The sequence below is a fragment of the Euprymna scolopes genome, chromosome 1, assembly GCF_053919585.1.
Source record: "Euprymna scolopes isolate OS-2025 chromosome 1, ASM5391958v1, whole genome shotgun sequence".
Classification (NCBI taxonomy): Eukaryota; Metazoa; Mollusca; class Cephalopoda; order Sepiida; family Sepiolidae; genus Euprymna; species Euprymna scolopes.
The window spans coordinates 100,347,368-100,362,660 of NC_136482.1; positions in this window are offsets into that span (position 1 = coordinate 100,347,368).

Sequence of the window (15,293 nt, forward strand, 5' to 3'; positions counted from 1 at the left end):
ACATCCGGTCTTCTTGCTTAGATGGATTTATCCGTTTGTATGAACATGTCCCATGGGATCTTGTGACCTTCATTTTCAAGTACTGCTGCCGGTTTAAGCTTGTACCATTTATGTGTGTGTTTAAGCTTGTACCATTTATGTGTGTGTTTAAGCTTGTACCATTTATGTGTGTGTTTAAGCTTGTACCATTTATGTGTGTGTTTGAGCTTGTACCATTTATGTGTGTGTTTAAGATGCAATTGTTTGCATAATTGCCAACGTACTCCCTTCCCCCACTTTATCGTGTCTATTTTACATTCTTTTTGGGCTAGTTTGCTGCATTCACTTATTATGTGGTTTATTGTTACGTCACTTTGTCTGCAGGGTATGCAACATATGTTTTCTTGTGTCTTGTCCACCCTTGCTTTGTCGTGGCTGGTTCTAATTGCGTTATCTTGTACAGCTGTTATTAGTGATTCCGTTTCCCTGTTTAGGTTTCCTTTTTGTAGCCATTTCCAAGCGTTTTCGTTAGTCCCTTCTTTTGTCATCTTTATCAATCGTCTGTGTAGCTGTTTTTCTTCCTATTTTTTCCGCGTCCTATTCCTCGTCTTTTTTATCTTGTTTGTTTCTTTCATTTCTTTTGCTGCAGTAATTATTTATTCTGCATTATGTATTCTTCTAATTCTTTTTTTTTTTGTGTGTGTATTATTTACACTGTCTTCTTCATCCTTCGTCTTTTCTTTTTCACATATAGTCGGTCAGTATCATCCTTCGGGTGTAGTGCATTGTGAATCGTGAGCTTCCTGGTATTCTGGTCGAGATTCCTTAGGTAATTTATGCGCCAGCTTATAAACGGTCCAGAGTATCCTATTAGTGACACTACCCACGAGTTTATTCCTTTAATTAGATTTCGACTATATAGTTTTGTTTCGAGAAGTTTTATTGTTTTTCTAGAGTATTCTTTTCCTATTTTTGCGTTCGTTTCCGTTGCTTTAATGGCACCTGCTTCCAGCATCGCCAAATATTTGTAGCTATCATGTTCACCTAGTGCCCTCATTTATGTTTAATTGGGTAGTTCTATACCTCCTTTTGCTGCTAGTTTTCCCTCCTCCTGGTCAACAGTGCACATTTTTCATGTCGAATTCCATTTGGATACTCTGGCTAAATATTCTGGTCGTGTTTATTAGTGTTTCTAGTCCTGTCTTTGTTTTTGCAAACCGTTTCAGGTTGTCCATGTACATTAGGTAGTTCATTCTGTCTTCTGTGTTTGTGAATTTGTATCCGGCTTGGCATTTTTTAGTATGGTGCTCAGATGCACCATGGCTATAATGAACACTAATGGTTATAGGGAATCGCCTTGGAAGATCCCTCTTTGTATTTGGTTTTTAGTTATGTATTGTTCATCTACTGCCAGTTCAACTTTCCATGTTCTCATTGCATTTTCTATCAGATTGATTATATTACCTGGTACTTTTTACATTCTCGGGCATTCTATTATCCATCCTTGAGGAATTCTATCGTCTGCTTTCTTATAGTCTATCTATGGCATGGCTAAGTTCATTTTTCTACTTTTGACTTCCTTCAGAATCCTTTGGTTTATGTATAATAGATCATCTGTTCCTCTTTTTTTCTTTTTGGCATCCTTTCTGTTCCTCTGGAAGTAGTCCGCGGTTATGAAGGGATTGATAAATAGATACCCTCAGTTGTACAGTTAGTATTTTCCACATTGTAGGTCAATAGGTTATAGGCCTGTAGTTGCTGGGGATGGTCCCTTTTTCTGCGTCTTTTTGCACCAGTGCGTATTATTATTATTATTATTATTATTATTATTATTATTATTATTATTATTATTATCATCATCATTATTATTATTTAATTCATTTGGTTCCTCGAACTTCTCTCACAAATCATTATCAGCAACAATAAATGATTTTCCTTAAGTCTGAGTTACAACAAGGTTTCTCATATTATTAGCACTCTCCAATTTAATTACTTTGCGTTCTCGCAACAGTTATTCAGCAGTGATTTCTTGTTTATAAAAGTCATTTGTTACTTGCTTGTGGTTACAACCTTCCTCAGGATTCTAGTAATCTCTGTGCTTTTTTAATATGTTGCATTTTCTTTCATCAGTTATTCCAACTTTCCTGACCCTCACAACTTGGTGGCGTGAGTCTCTCAGATTAGGTTTCTTTCCTTTGACTTTTGTTATATCTATCCTGGTAATTTCAGTTTCTTTGGTTTCATGTGATGTGCTTTCTGTGTTTCTAATCATGTTTATACAACAGTATTCTATTTCAGTTTATGCGTGATAGATCAACGCCAAGTGACCCATAAAACAGCGTCACCATAAGACAAGGCAGTCTCGTCGCATGAGACAAAAGAGAATTAAAACATGTCATAGGTGTAACCAATCAGTAACCCTTATTTTGTTTTGAACCAAGAATTCCGTTGGAGTGATTTTATACTGCGGACCAGACTTACTCAAAGAGGCATAAGGCCGCATACTTCCTATAAACTATATATATGGATTAATGTATCTCACGTGAACTTACCAAATGAAATAGATTGCTCCCTAAAATCTTATTCAAAAACAAAAGAAAATCCTGTATTATATTCGATGCTTGTTAATCGAATTTAAAGAATTTGAAATTGACGTATTTATGCAATACGGTCGATCCACATGTTGATTCTTCCGACTAAGGAAGTCATTGACTGCCAGTTTCCGATATCATGTGAACTTTAGCCCTGATGGGCCTTCCTAGTATCGAGAATTTTGAAATATTTTCTTCTATCATATTTGCCTTTTTTTTAATATCATTTTTTGCAGCGCAGTTGAGTTGCTGATTTTTGTAAATTAAAACAAGAACCAAAAAAAATGATAAAACTCAATTTTCTGGATTTTGTGTCCTCCTTCCCATTTTTTTTCTTTTTGCTTTGGTTAAACTGTTATGATTTCTACTAACCTGCTAAATATACACTGCCATTCTTCCTTCCTTCATTCTTTAACCGTATCCACAGAAGTTTTAATCTTTAGCCCATACCCGAAGGATCTCCATCCACATGGGGCTAACATTTGATGGGATATAGTTGCGTGGCGCATTTCCGATGGTGGACTCCCCTGCCATTGACTCAGCCTGTTATATAGTGGGATGAGTTAAGATTAATATAACATAAAATATCTTAGCGAAGGGTGTCCAGCCTTCACGTGTGTATGTTTGCAGGACATAATAAAAGAGTGGAATAATTATGAACAAATAAGAAAGTCACTCGCTGTTACATGGCGATAAACGTTTATTATGAAAACGCACACACTCGTAATGACAATTAAAACATAATACATGAAAGATTAGAAGTCCAAGTATGATGACTGAAACAAATGCTTATTTCTCCATTTTGAAAGTCACTCTCTTTTCCCTTCACTCTCTACTTCTGGTTGTTTATCTCGCGAGAAGTGGCGAGAATTTAAAGTCTAGGACTCGAATAAAGGGGAGGCAAATTTGCTCAAAGAAGGAAAGAATTACTCCCCTTGCATTATACTTTGTATCGTCCTAACACTCTCCTTTAAATTTTGTCGCTGGTACGATTTCAGTTGGGGGTCCACCTGCAGATATTATGCTGGACAACGGGTGCGAGCTGATTTCCGGATGTTAGGTTCCCGCACTCCAGCTTCAGTGCTCTGAGAAGCTTCTGATGTTTGTGAAGGTGTCCAGCAAGATATTTAGTTGAATAGAGTGACCTGATATTCTGTCTGGGAGATGTGATGGTCGCAGTTGGTTGGAGTGTCAAGCCCAAATTGAATTTTGGACATTTACCTCGTACGTTACATTTCCGGTTCGTCGTACAATGTAGGCTTGGGTCCATGACTCTTTGTTATTCCGGTAGTCTTTTGTCAGGACTTCTTCACCCGGTAAGAATGTTCTTTGACTGAACCATGATGGCGGTTGTACTGTCGTTCCCTTTTTGTGTTCCTCTTGATTGAATGATGTGGTTTTGGACGGAGGACATCAATATGTAAGTGGATTTTCCGATTCATCAAGCATTCGGCTGGTGAGCTACCGTTTGGTGTGTTAGGATTTGCTGTTGCCCTAGAACTTCTCAAGAAAGTTTCAAGTATTTCTGATGCTGTCCCTTCTCCCCTGAGTTTTAAAAGGGCTCTTTTAAAGGTGTCCACAAGATGGTTAACTTGACCGTTCGACTGCGAATGTGGTCGCTACCATTTTGTTGGCAGAAAGTAGAAAACTTGACTGAGTTAAAAGCGGTGCCGTTGTCAGAGACTAAAGTCTCCGGAATGCCAAACTTGCTGAAAATCTTCTTAAGTTTGGAAATTTTTCCTCAGAAGTAATGTGGCTCATTTGGAATATTTCGGGCCATTTGATGTAGGCATCTACAACGAGAAAGGATTGTCCATTTGTGGGCCCTGCAAAATCTATGTAGAGCCGTGACCAGAGGGAATCTGGAATAGGTCATGAAGAAAGTATAAATTTTCGAGGGGATTTAGCTGCTAGCTGACATTTAAGTACAAGTGCGTGCAAGATCTTCCAGCTGTTTATTCATTTTGGGTCAATAAACGTAACCACGTGCTAACGCTTTCATGCGACTGATGCCTTGGTGTCCGAAATGGAATTGTTTTAGAATTCTGTTTTGCAATGATGAGGGAATGATGACCCGTTTGGCAAGGAAAAGTATAGCATCAACCTCTGATAAGGAAGATTTCCGTTGAAAGAATGGTAGTAACTGTTTGTATGGGGTACTGCTGGCCATTTGGTACGGTGGTAGTGGATGACTTCTTGTAGTAGAATGTCAGAAGGTGTGGCTTCTTTAATCATGTCAGAAGTAACCGGTAGTACCCTTATCGTCGCTGTGAGCGGTGAAGAGATTTCTGGCTCCAGGGATATTTATGCAACAACAGAAACCGCTGGTGTGTACTAATTAGTCTTGACAAGGTATCTGCGTGTCCAATCAAATTAGTTGAAAGGTACTTTATTGATAAATTGTAGTCCAATAATATGGTAGCCCATCGTTGCAGTCGATTGGCAGTATACACCGAAATACCCTTCTTGGATCCTGAAGTGTTGAAATTAATGTTTTAACTCAGAGAAAAAAACCGTCGTTCGTGCTAACGCGTACAAAAAAAAATAATTCCAATTCCGTAAAACAATCTTCTCTCGATTTCTCAACGTCGTCGTCGTCGTCGTCACAAAATTTCGATTACATTCCGACTCTCTCGCAAAAAAAAAGTCCTATATACAGCCTTTTAATTGCGTCAGTACCACGATTTGCATATCTTTCTTCCCTTCTATTTTCTTGTGCTCGACAGATTCCAGGTTCAAATTGCGGTGGTTCTTGTGCACATAATTTGTAACATCAGTGTTGTTCAGTTCCGTTACCCCCCCCCCTCACACACACACCATGATCTGATGATCACATAGGCTACATCCAGGCGGTGGTCGTTTTTGTCGAGTGCTTCTTCGCAATTGTGGAGCCTTCCTCAGGCGCACGCGCGTCTTCTACTCCTGCCTCATTAAGTCTGAATCTGTTTTATCATCGGATATCAGACTTTCTGACATGCTCTCTAAGGATGTTGTGCTTTCGGAATCTTCTGACGAGAGTGGACGGTATCGGGGGCCTAGGTCCTTCACGTGTCGGGGTATCCCATCCACTAAGACGGATTGTAGACTGATTATCTCAGTTACCCGATCCTGGCCAAACGTCGTGGTATACCGATTCTCTGGAGCCTTCACCCACACGTAGTCTCCAACTTGGTATGGACCATGCTCAGGACCTGCTATTGGTGGCATAACGCCGATTCCTTTCACCCGGACCTCGTACTGGTATATGGCATTGGCTGGGGAGGTCAAAGATGACTCATCATCTTTTGGTGTCACGTTGTACCAGTAGACCGCCTCTGTTATTGAACAGTGCATTCTAGTCGCGATCCGTTTCACATTGCGATGGCATCGCTCTGTTATACCATTCCCGGCTGGGGCATATGCACAGCGAAATATCACGCCCCGTTCATCTGCAAAGGTCTTGAATTCTTTTCGGCAGAAAGCTGTCATTGTCTGTTAGAAGGTCATGAGGTGGGCCACGTTAAAAAAAGACCCCTTCCAGCTGGCGAATTATAGTTGCCGAGTCCTGCCGTGCTAATTGGCTCCACACTGAAAACCGCGATGGCCCAGAATCAGTGACAGTTAGGAAATGGTAAGCACCATGGTATGTAATGTTCATTACCAACCGTTGCCAATCACTCTGGGATGTGCCAGAGAGGATGATGTCATCAATAAATGCTGTGGCTCCTGTTATGCTTGTCAGCATCGCATCCATGGTCTGCTGGAATATAAATGCCGCAGTTTTAACCCCGAAATGAAGACGGTTGTATCGGAATAATCCCTTGTGAATGTTGATTGTAAGGAGCTCCTTGGAGTCCTCATCAACTTCAATTTGCAGGAATGCGTCGGAAAGAACAATTTTTGTAAAACAGTTTCCACCGTTTAACTTGGCAAAAAGGTCTTCCGGTATTGGTAAGTGATATTGGTGTGTATCTAGTGTATTATTTAGTCCCGTGGAATAATCAGCACAGATGCGAACTTTGCCATTTGCTTTTCAGATCACAACAATAGGGGCTGCCCATCTGGAGTAGTTTGTTGGCTCTATTACTCCACCTTCTCTGAGTCGATCCAGTTCCTTTTCAACTATGTTGAGAGCTGCATAAGATACAAGACGTTTAGATCTAAATATTGGTTTGTTATCCGCTTTCAACTTGAGAATGGCTTTCATTTTTGTGCAACATCCCAAATCCCCTCGAAAAACATCACTGAACTTGGACTTAAGCGTCTGAATAAAATGCTTTTCAGTGTCCTGAACTGACTTAAGAGAAAATGTGTTGAAGACAGATTTTAATGGGACCGTGAAGAGATCGAGTTTTTCAATCCAGTCCAAACTGATCATGTTTAGATCAGTGTCTGTTACATAAGTTCCAGTGAATGCTCTGTCTTAGAAGGAAAAGGAGCAATTTAGTTCCCCAGTAAGTTAGATATCATTTCTAGATGCACTCTTGGCAACATGAACTTAATAATTATGAACAAATAAGAAAGTCACTCGCTGTTACATGGCGATACACGTTTATTATGAAGGCACACACACACACACACACACATACATACACACGCACACACAACGTACTGAAAATTAAAACATAATACATGAAAGATTAGAAGTCCAAGAATGATAACTGGAACAAACGGGAATGATGCTTACTTCTCTATTTTGAAAGTCACTCTCTTTTCCCTTCACTCTCTACTTCTGGTTGTTTATCTCGCGAGAAGTCGCGAGAATTTAAAGTCTAGGACTCGGATAAGGGGGGGGCAACTTTGCTCAAAGAAGTAAATAATTACTCCCCTTGCATTACACTTTTATATCGTCCTAACAAAGCCATAACAGAATGAAACTATACCCTAAATCTTAGTGCTAGGAGTGAGGTTAATTCAAAACACTTGAAAATAGATCAGAGATGTAATATATGAAACTTTACACATGGTTTATAGACAGTTTATAGGTCTGCAGGTGCTTGAGATCGTTCTCTTCACACTGTCTTGTGTTTGTGTGGTTCTTATTTTAGACATCCACTCTGGTATGTTCGTTTTGTACCGTACATCTCAGGTTTTGTTATAATCATTCATGTGTGGCCATGAATTTCTTAAACCAGAATCAAATACTTTTTCACAAAGAATTTTCACACGAGTTGTTACCAGTGATCGCTCAATGTCAACAACAGGTGGTGTTCCCTAGAGTTTGAGTTAAAACATGTTTCCTCATATTCCCAGCACTCATTTTTTTTGGTAACCATTGAAAATCACTTTGAGCTCTCGTAAGAGCTATTTACTATCAATTTCTTGCTGATACCGGCCGTTGGTTTTCTTTAGTACTTGAATCAGGATTCCAGTAATAACTATGATCTTCTTACGAAGGACTGAATGGTGTTCTTCTTCATCGATCTTTTTATCCTCTCTGACTCTTCATTACCGTTTTCTCCGGCACTTTGTTTTAGGAGGAGGGTATTATCATATAGTTTTTCTCATTTACTCTAGTAGTTTCAGTTCCGATGGTTTCATGTAATGTTTCTTTTGTGTATTTAGTTGTGTTTTCAGTTTTATTATTACGAGGGCCCTTCAATAAGATTCCTGACTTTTTCGTATTGACACTTTTATTGATATTACATACATAAAACTCTAGTCTTCTTAAAAGTAATCTCCTCCGGCTGCAACGCACATGTTGTACCGTCCCAACAATTTCTGGAACGCCCCATGGATGTCCTCTTGTGTGAGCATGTCAATGACCCTTGGTAGAACCTCTTTTATCTCATAAAGACAGACTCTAAGGCTTTTCTTGAGCTTAGGGAATAACCAAAAGTCATAGGGATCAAGGTCTCGACTTTAGCGGAGGATGAGGAACTGTCTTGACGTCTACTTTAGTCAAATAGTTTGTGGCAAGGACAGAGTTGTTGACTGGTGCATTCACACAAATTTTCCGCATCTTCAGTTCCTTGCAATTAATTGTATGTACAGTTTACACTGACATCAAACTACGCACTTATTGTCTCTATAGACAATCGATGGTCCTTATCCATCGAAGTCTTTATTTGGCCAATCAATTCGATGCTCGATTTATGTAAGATGGCCCAAAAGCAATCTGAAGCATTCCATACGTTTCTGTGGCATTTTTTCTAAGTTTTAAATAGAATTTTATTGCATGCCGTTCTTCACATCATAATTGCATTTTTGGAAAGTCACCAGTTGTGGCAATCAGGGTGTATTCGAATTCCTGTAGCTGTTCATTTGAACTTGAAATCATAAAATTTGGGGTTCTGGATATGACCTTAAACTATATCCGATGGTGAGGGCCCCAGCTTGCAGGCCTTAGGGAGTGTGGAGCCACACTTTAATTGCCATTGCTCCCAGGTCCACTCTGACCCGGAGTGGTAGCACCTGTTAGGGTCCCAACTATGGGTTAAATAGAATACGACTTAAAAAACAAATATACTATATCAAAAATTCGTCCTTCAAAATCACCAGATTCGACATTAAATAACCTGAAAAGGGTTGATATGCCGTAAAACAAAACAACCAACCAACCAACCATAAAATTTGGTCAGTCATCTCATAAGATGGATAGCAATAAGATACTGAATTTTCCAGAATATACAACAATTTTAAATGCTTGTACAAAAAAAGTCTGGAAACTCATTGAAGGCACCTGATATATTAAAGTTAATCTGGTTATATGGATTGATTTTCGTACTTCATCATGTTCCCTTCTTCTTTAGTTTAGTATCTTATTATTATTATTATTATTATTATTATTATTATTATTATTATTATTATTATTATTATTATTCCATGGTAGTCTCAACCTTCGGGTGTTTTTAGTTGATTTTTTTCTTGAACATCAGGTAAATTCCTTTGATTTTAGACATTCAAGCTGTATTAACACTACCGCCGTTCACAACAGACAAGGCTTTTGCAAAATTGGAAAAGAAATTGTCTTGTCAGTCTGATTAAGCCATATATGGTGGCTTTTTGTTACGGTTCCAAAGCGTTTCAATTACAATGGGAATCAATGGGAATCACCTTTTCTTATAGTTCGAGGTGTTGGCATTGTATTATTATTATTATTATTATTATTATTATTATTATTATTATTATTATTATTATAATTATCATTATTATTATTATTATTATTATCATTATTATTATTATTATTATGATTATTATTATCATTATTATCATTATTATCGTTGTTGTTGTTGTTGTTGTTTACTTAAAATGTTGTTGTTGTTGTTGTTGTTGTTGTTGTTGTTGTTGTTGTTGTTGTTGTTGTTGTTGTTGTTGTTGTTGTTGTTGTTGTTGTTGTTGTTGTTGTTGTTGTTGTTGTTGTTGTTGTTGTTGTTGTTGTTGTTGTTGTTGTTTACTTAAAATTTTGACACAACGCATTATCACTGATAGCTCATTGACAATAACTAGTCATGTTTTCTGGAGTCTGAGTAATAACTTATCACCCCAAATGTGTGATGCCAGCAGATGCAATTTTGTATATTTTCATTCCTTTCATATTACACCCGTAAGTTGGATATGGTGTTAAGGTTTCCATGTCTTTGATACTTAACCTATTTTCATTAGCGTCATGATTATATGGTCTTAAATTTAACGCTACCAAGACAAAGCTACTTTCCTTTCACAGTTATAAGAAATCTCACTAATGATCGATTGCCATAGTATCTTTACATGTAGAATCGGGCAACATCGTCCTTTCAGTGCAGTGCATTGTGCATGGTCATGAGTTTTCTGGCCTTCTGATCGAGGTGTCTCAGTTCTTCTGTGGTTCATCCTATGAATGGTCCTAAGTATCTTATTAGTGATACCGCCCATGTATTTATACGTTTTATCAGGTTTCTGCTATATAATTTTGTTTCTAGAAGTTTTCTTGTTCTGAGGTATTCCTTTCCAATTCTCTCTTTTATTTCTGTAGCTTTGATGGTGTCTGCTTCCAGAACTCCCAAGTATTTATAGGCGTCTTGTTCCCCTAGGGCCCTCATCTCCGTTTTTTGGGGTAGATCCATGCCTTCTGTTGTCTTCAGTTTTCCGTTTCTTATAACTAGAAGTGCGCATTTTTCCATACCAAACTCCATTTGGATATCCTGGCTGAAGATCCTGGTAGTGTTATTAGTGTCTCTAGTTCCTTTTCGGTTTTGCAAAAAGTTTCGGGTCGTCCATGTACATTACGTGGTTCATTTTTCCTCTATTAGAGAACTTGTATCCAGCTTAGCATTTTCTCAGTATATTGTTCAGGGGCATTATGGCTATTATTATTATTATTATTATTATTATTATTATTATTATTATTATTATTATTATTATTATTGACTCACATGGAGCTTTCACACAAGCCAACAAACGATCGGATTGGAAACCTATGGTGTTCTCTGGAAGCTGAGTGACAACAAGTCTTCCCAGACGTCCAGCTCTCTCCACCTCCTTCGATAGCATTTGCAAATGAATTTGCATCATCGCAACAGCCGCTTACCATTGATTACTCGCTGGTAGTGGCCATTGGTTTATACTGGAATTTGAGTGGCACTCAGCTTCCCCAAGGTCCCAGTTCTCTTTGAGCTTGTCCAGCCGAGGTCTGGTTGGTGCTCGCTCCTCTGTCTTTTAGTCCTTATTGACCCTTCTCGACCTTTTGGTATCACTTTTCTTTTTTATTGGGGGTGAACGGTGATGAAACAATGAGGGAGATGCGTGATGGGGGGTGTAGAACTTGTAAATATGCAGTTTCGGTGTTCTTCATTCCATGTAACGCTTATTCGTTATATTGTCTTGTATTATTCTCCGCATTCAAGGGTTTTCCTTAATATTTCAGTCGTTTTCATTATCGTTAGTCGTTGTACTTTTGCAGTTATTCCTCTGATTCCAATTTCTGACATTCTTTTTTCGAAGTTTTTCGGAATTGTTCCTAGTGCTCCTACTATTATCGGTACTATTTTGATTTTCTTCATCATCCAAATCCCTTTAACTCTCTGGCTAGCTCTGTGTATTTGCTTTGTTTCTCCTTTTCTTTCATACTCACCCTGTGATCAGCTGGGATTGCAAAGTCTACGATTTGACAGGATTTTTCTTTCTTGTTAATTATTACGACATCTGGTCTTCTTGCTTGGATGGGTTTGTCCGTCTGTATGTCCATGTCCCATAGGATTTTGTGGTTCTCGTTTTCGAGTGCTGTTGCAGGTTTATGCTTGTACCATTTGTCTGTACGCTCAAAATGCAGTCGTTTGCACAATTCCCAGTGTACCACCCTCCACTTGGTCATGCCTGTTTTTGTATTCCTTTTGGGCAAGTTTGCTGCATTCACTTACCATATGGTTTATCGTTTCGTCTCTTTGTCCACAGAGTATGCATTTGCTGTTTTCTTGTGTTTTATCGATCCTTGCTTTGATATGGCTGGTTCTTATCGAGTTATCTTGTGCTGCAGTTATTAGATATTCAGTTTCTCGCTTTATATGTCCTTTTCGCATCCATGTCCAGATATTTTCGTTATTCTCATCTTTTGTCATTCTTATGAGTCTTCCGTGGAGTTGTTTCTCTTCCCATTTCTCTTTTCTCGTTTTGTCGTTTGTCTGTTTTCTGTTTTTTTTTTCGGTGTCTCTCGCTGCCATAATTATCCTTTCAGTGTTTTGCATTATGTATTTTTCTAGACTTTTGCCGTGTCCTTCATACAGTCTTCTATACAGATCAGTCCTCTCCCGCCATCTTTCCATTTCACGTAGAGTCTGTCAATATCGTCCTTTGGGTGTAGTGCATTATTCATGGTCATGAGTTTCCTGGTTTTCTGGTCGAGTTGTCTCAGTTCTTCTTTTGTCCACCCTATAAACGGCCCAGAGTATCTTACTAGTGATACTGCCCATGTATTAATACCTTTTATTAGGTTTCTGCTATATAATTTTGTTTCCAGGAGTTTTCTTGTTCTCCTGAGGTATTCCTTTCCAATTTTCTCTTTCATTTCTGTTGCTCTGATGGTGTCTGCTTCCAGAATTCCCAAGTATTTATAGTCGTCTTGTTCTCCTAGTGCCCTCATTTCTGTTTGGTTGTGTAGTTCCATGCCTTCTGTCGTTTCCATTTTTCCTTTTCTTAAAACTAGTAGTGCGCACTTTTCCATTCCAAATTCCACTTGGATATCTTGGATGAAGATCTTGGTAGTGTTAATTAGTGTCTCTAGCTCCTTTTCGGTCCTTGCAAAAAGTTTCAGATCGTCCATGTACATCAGGTGGTTCATTTTTTCCTCTGTATTGGAGAACTTGTATCCGGCTTGGCACTTTCTCAGAATACTGTTCAAGGGCATCATGGCTATGATGAACAGTAGTGGTGATAATGAGTCTCCTTGGAAGATGCCTCTTTGTATGTTAATTTCTGTTATGTGTTGTCAATCAGCTGTCAATTCCAGTCTCCATGTTTTCATTGCATTTTCTATTACGTTGGTGATCCTGCTTGGTATTTTATACATTTTTAGGCACTCTATTATCCATGCTTGGGGGATCCTGTCGTACGCTTTTTTGTAGTCGATCCATGCCATGGCTAAATTCTTTCTTCTCCTTTTTACCTCCTTTGGGATCTTTTGATCTATTATTATTATTATTATTATTATTATTATTATTATTATTATTATTATTATTATTATTATTATTATTATTATTATTGTCACATTTTGTGCCAGACTGTTGTTATTGCCGATTTTATGCTGATAGGTGGATCATAATAAATGACCATAGGCTATCAGCATCTTCTTTTCTCAGTCTTTCAGCACTTTCTACAGATTTTGACGGTTCCCAACGAGGAAGTCTTTAGAACAGTACTCCAACATTTAAATGGATCCCAAATTTCTCAATCCACTTGTCAAAGTCTTTTGTTATACTTCTCAGGAATCCAACCACAATGGATACAACTTTCTAAATCTTTCCATCTCCTTTTTCAAATCTTTATACTTTCCGATCTTTTCCTTTTCTTTGTCCTCCATATTCACATCAACTAGCATTGTTATATATTGATATAACAATGCTAGTTGATTATTGCCTTGTGTTCTTTTTTTTTTTTTTTTGCCTACAAAACTAAATCTGATCTTGCTTCAATCACATTATCACATTACATATTCATATCCAATAATAATTTCACCTTTTCTGGAACATGCTTGTACCATTTTTCACTGCATTTCAACACACTTTTCTTATGTATATTACAATGGACTTTTCTTTTAATATTGTCATGCCGCCTCTTGTACATCATTCTGAGCTAACTTCTCATAACTACTGATGAGGTGTTGTGCATTCTTACTTTTCTGCCCACACAGTCGACACATGGGACTTTCAGCCGTTTTATTAATGTGATACTCCTCATAATTTGTTCGTTCATAACTAGTTCGCTATCTGGTAAGTTTTCAAATTTTGACGTACCTTTTATAAGCTTTTCACTTACAGTTGGAGATGTAAACTTTCAAACTGTTTTCTTCTTCTTTTACGCATTGTTCTACACCTATTAGTCCTAATTCTCTTTCTTTTCTTTTCACATATGTACATCACTATTTGGGTGAAATGTTTCATTCATTGTTATCGTTTTCCTCGTCTTCCTGTCATTATCCTTCGTTTTCTTTGCACTGAATAATATCTGCCCTATATCGAAATATAGCTATGCCCATGTGTTTACTGCACATATTTTGTTTTTTTCCCACACAATCTTGAGCTAAGAACCAACCATAGTCTTCACTTGTGTTCTTTTCCTATTATTTCTTTCATTTCAGCTTCTTTTATCTTATTCCACAATTCCTAAGTAGGTATGTTCTTCGTCTCCAAACTTTTTTTATCATTTCCTTTATTTAAAAGCTGTATTACTCACTTTCAACAATTTTTCCCTTTTCAATTTCAGTGCGCTGCAGTCTTCATACCAAATTTCATACCTATGTCATTACTTGTAGAATTTAATGTAATAAGCAAAAAAGGAAGCGTCCACGTGTGTGTGCATTATGTGGCTATACGACTTACCTTTAGGTGGGATCTGAGAGAGAGAGAGAGAGAGAGAGATTAAAGATAGCGACTGTGGCTCTATAAGTTGTAGTCTCGTGGAATCGCACGAGATCACATCGCCCACAGCACATATATGCAAATGGAAAATAGTCAGTTTTTTTACTAAAATGCCAGTTGGCAGAGGTGAGGGGGAGAATGCACGCTGGAAGTTGAGAGAGAATATTGAGTGATGGATTCTAATTAAACTTTTTGTTTATTTTATTTATTTATTTTTCTGTTTACCAGCCCATTTAACTGCATTACTGAACATTTGAACAACCAACACAAACATATTAAGCTGATCTTGTTCTTTGCATACAACTTTAAGTTATCTATAAATGATAAATGGTTTACTCTGTACTCCTTCTTTCCTCACTCATAACACACATTTACGTTTGTGATATGAATGACAAGGGTGTAATACTCAAAACAAGCAACAATAGCGACAAGCTCTCCCCTTAAAAAAATCCCTCTCTTCACATGAACTTCCCTAAGACTTCCATTTGATTTAAATGACACTTATTGTTTCGTACTTCTTTCCAAGAAATCTTGCAGATTCGTTGCTATTCCATACATTCCTTAGTCAAGCTATGTGGAACCAAATCATATGCTTTGTGGTAATCTATCCATAGCATATACAGATTTGTGGATCTTCTTTTACAATCCCAAAGTATTATCCTATAAATAAGCAACTGATCCTTGGTCTCTCTAC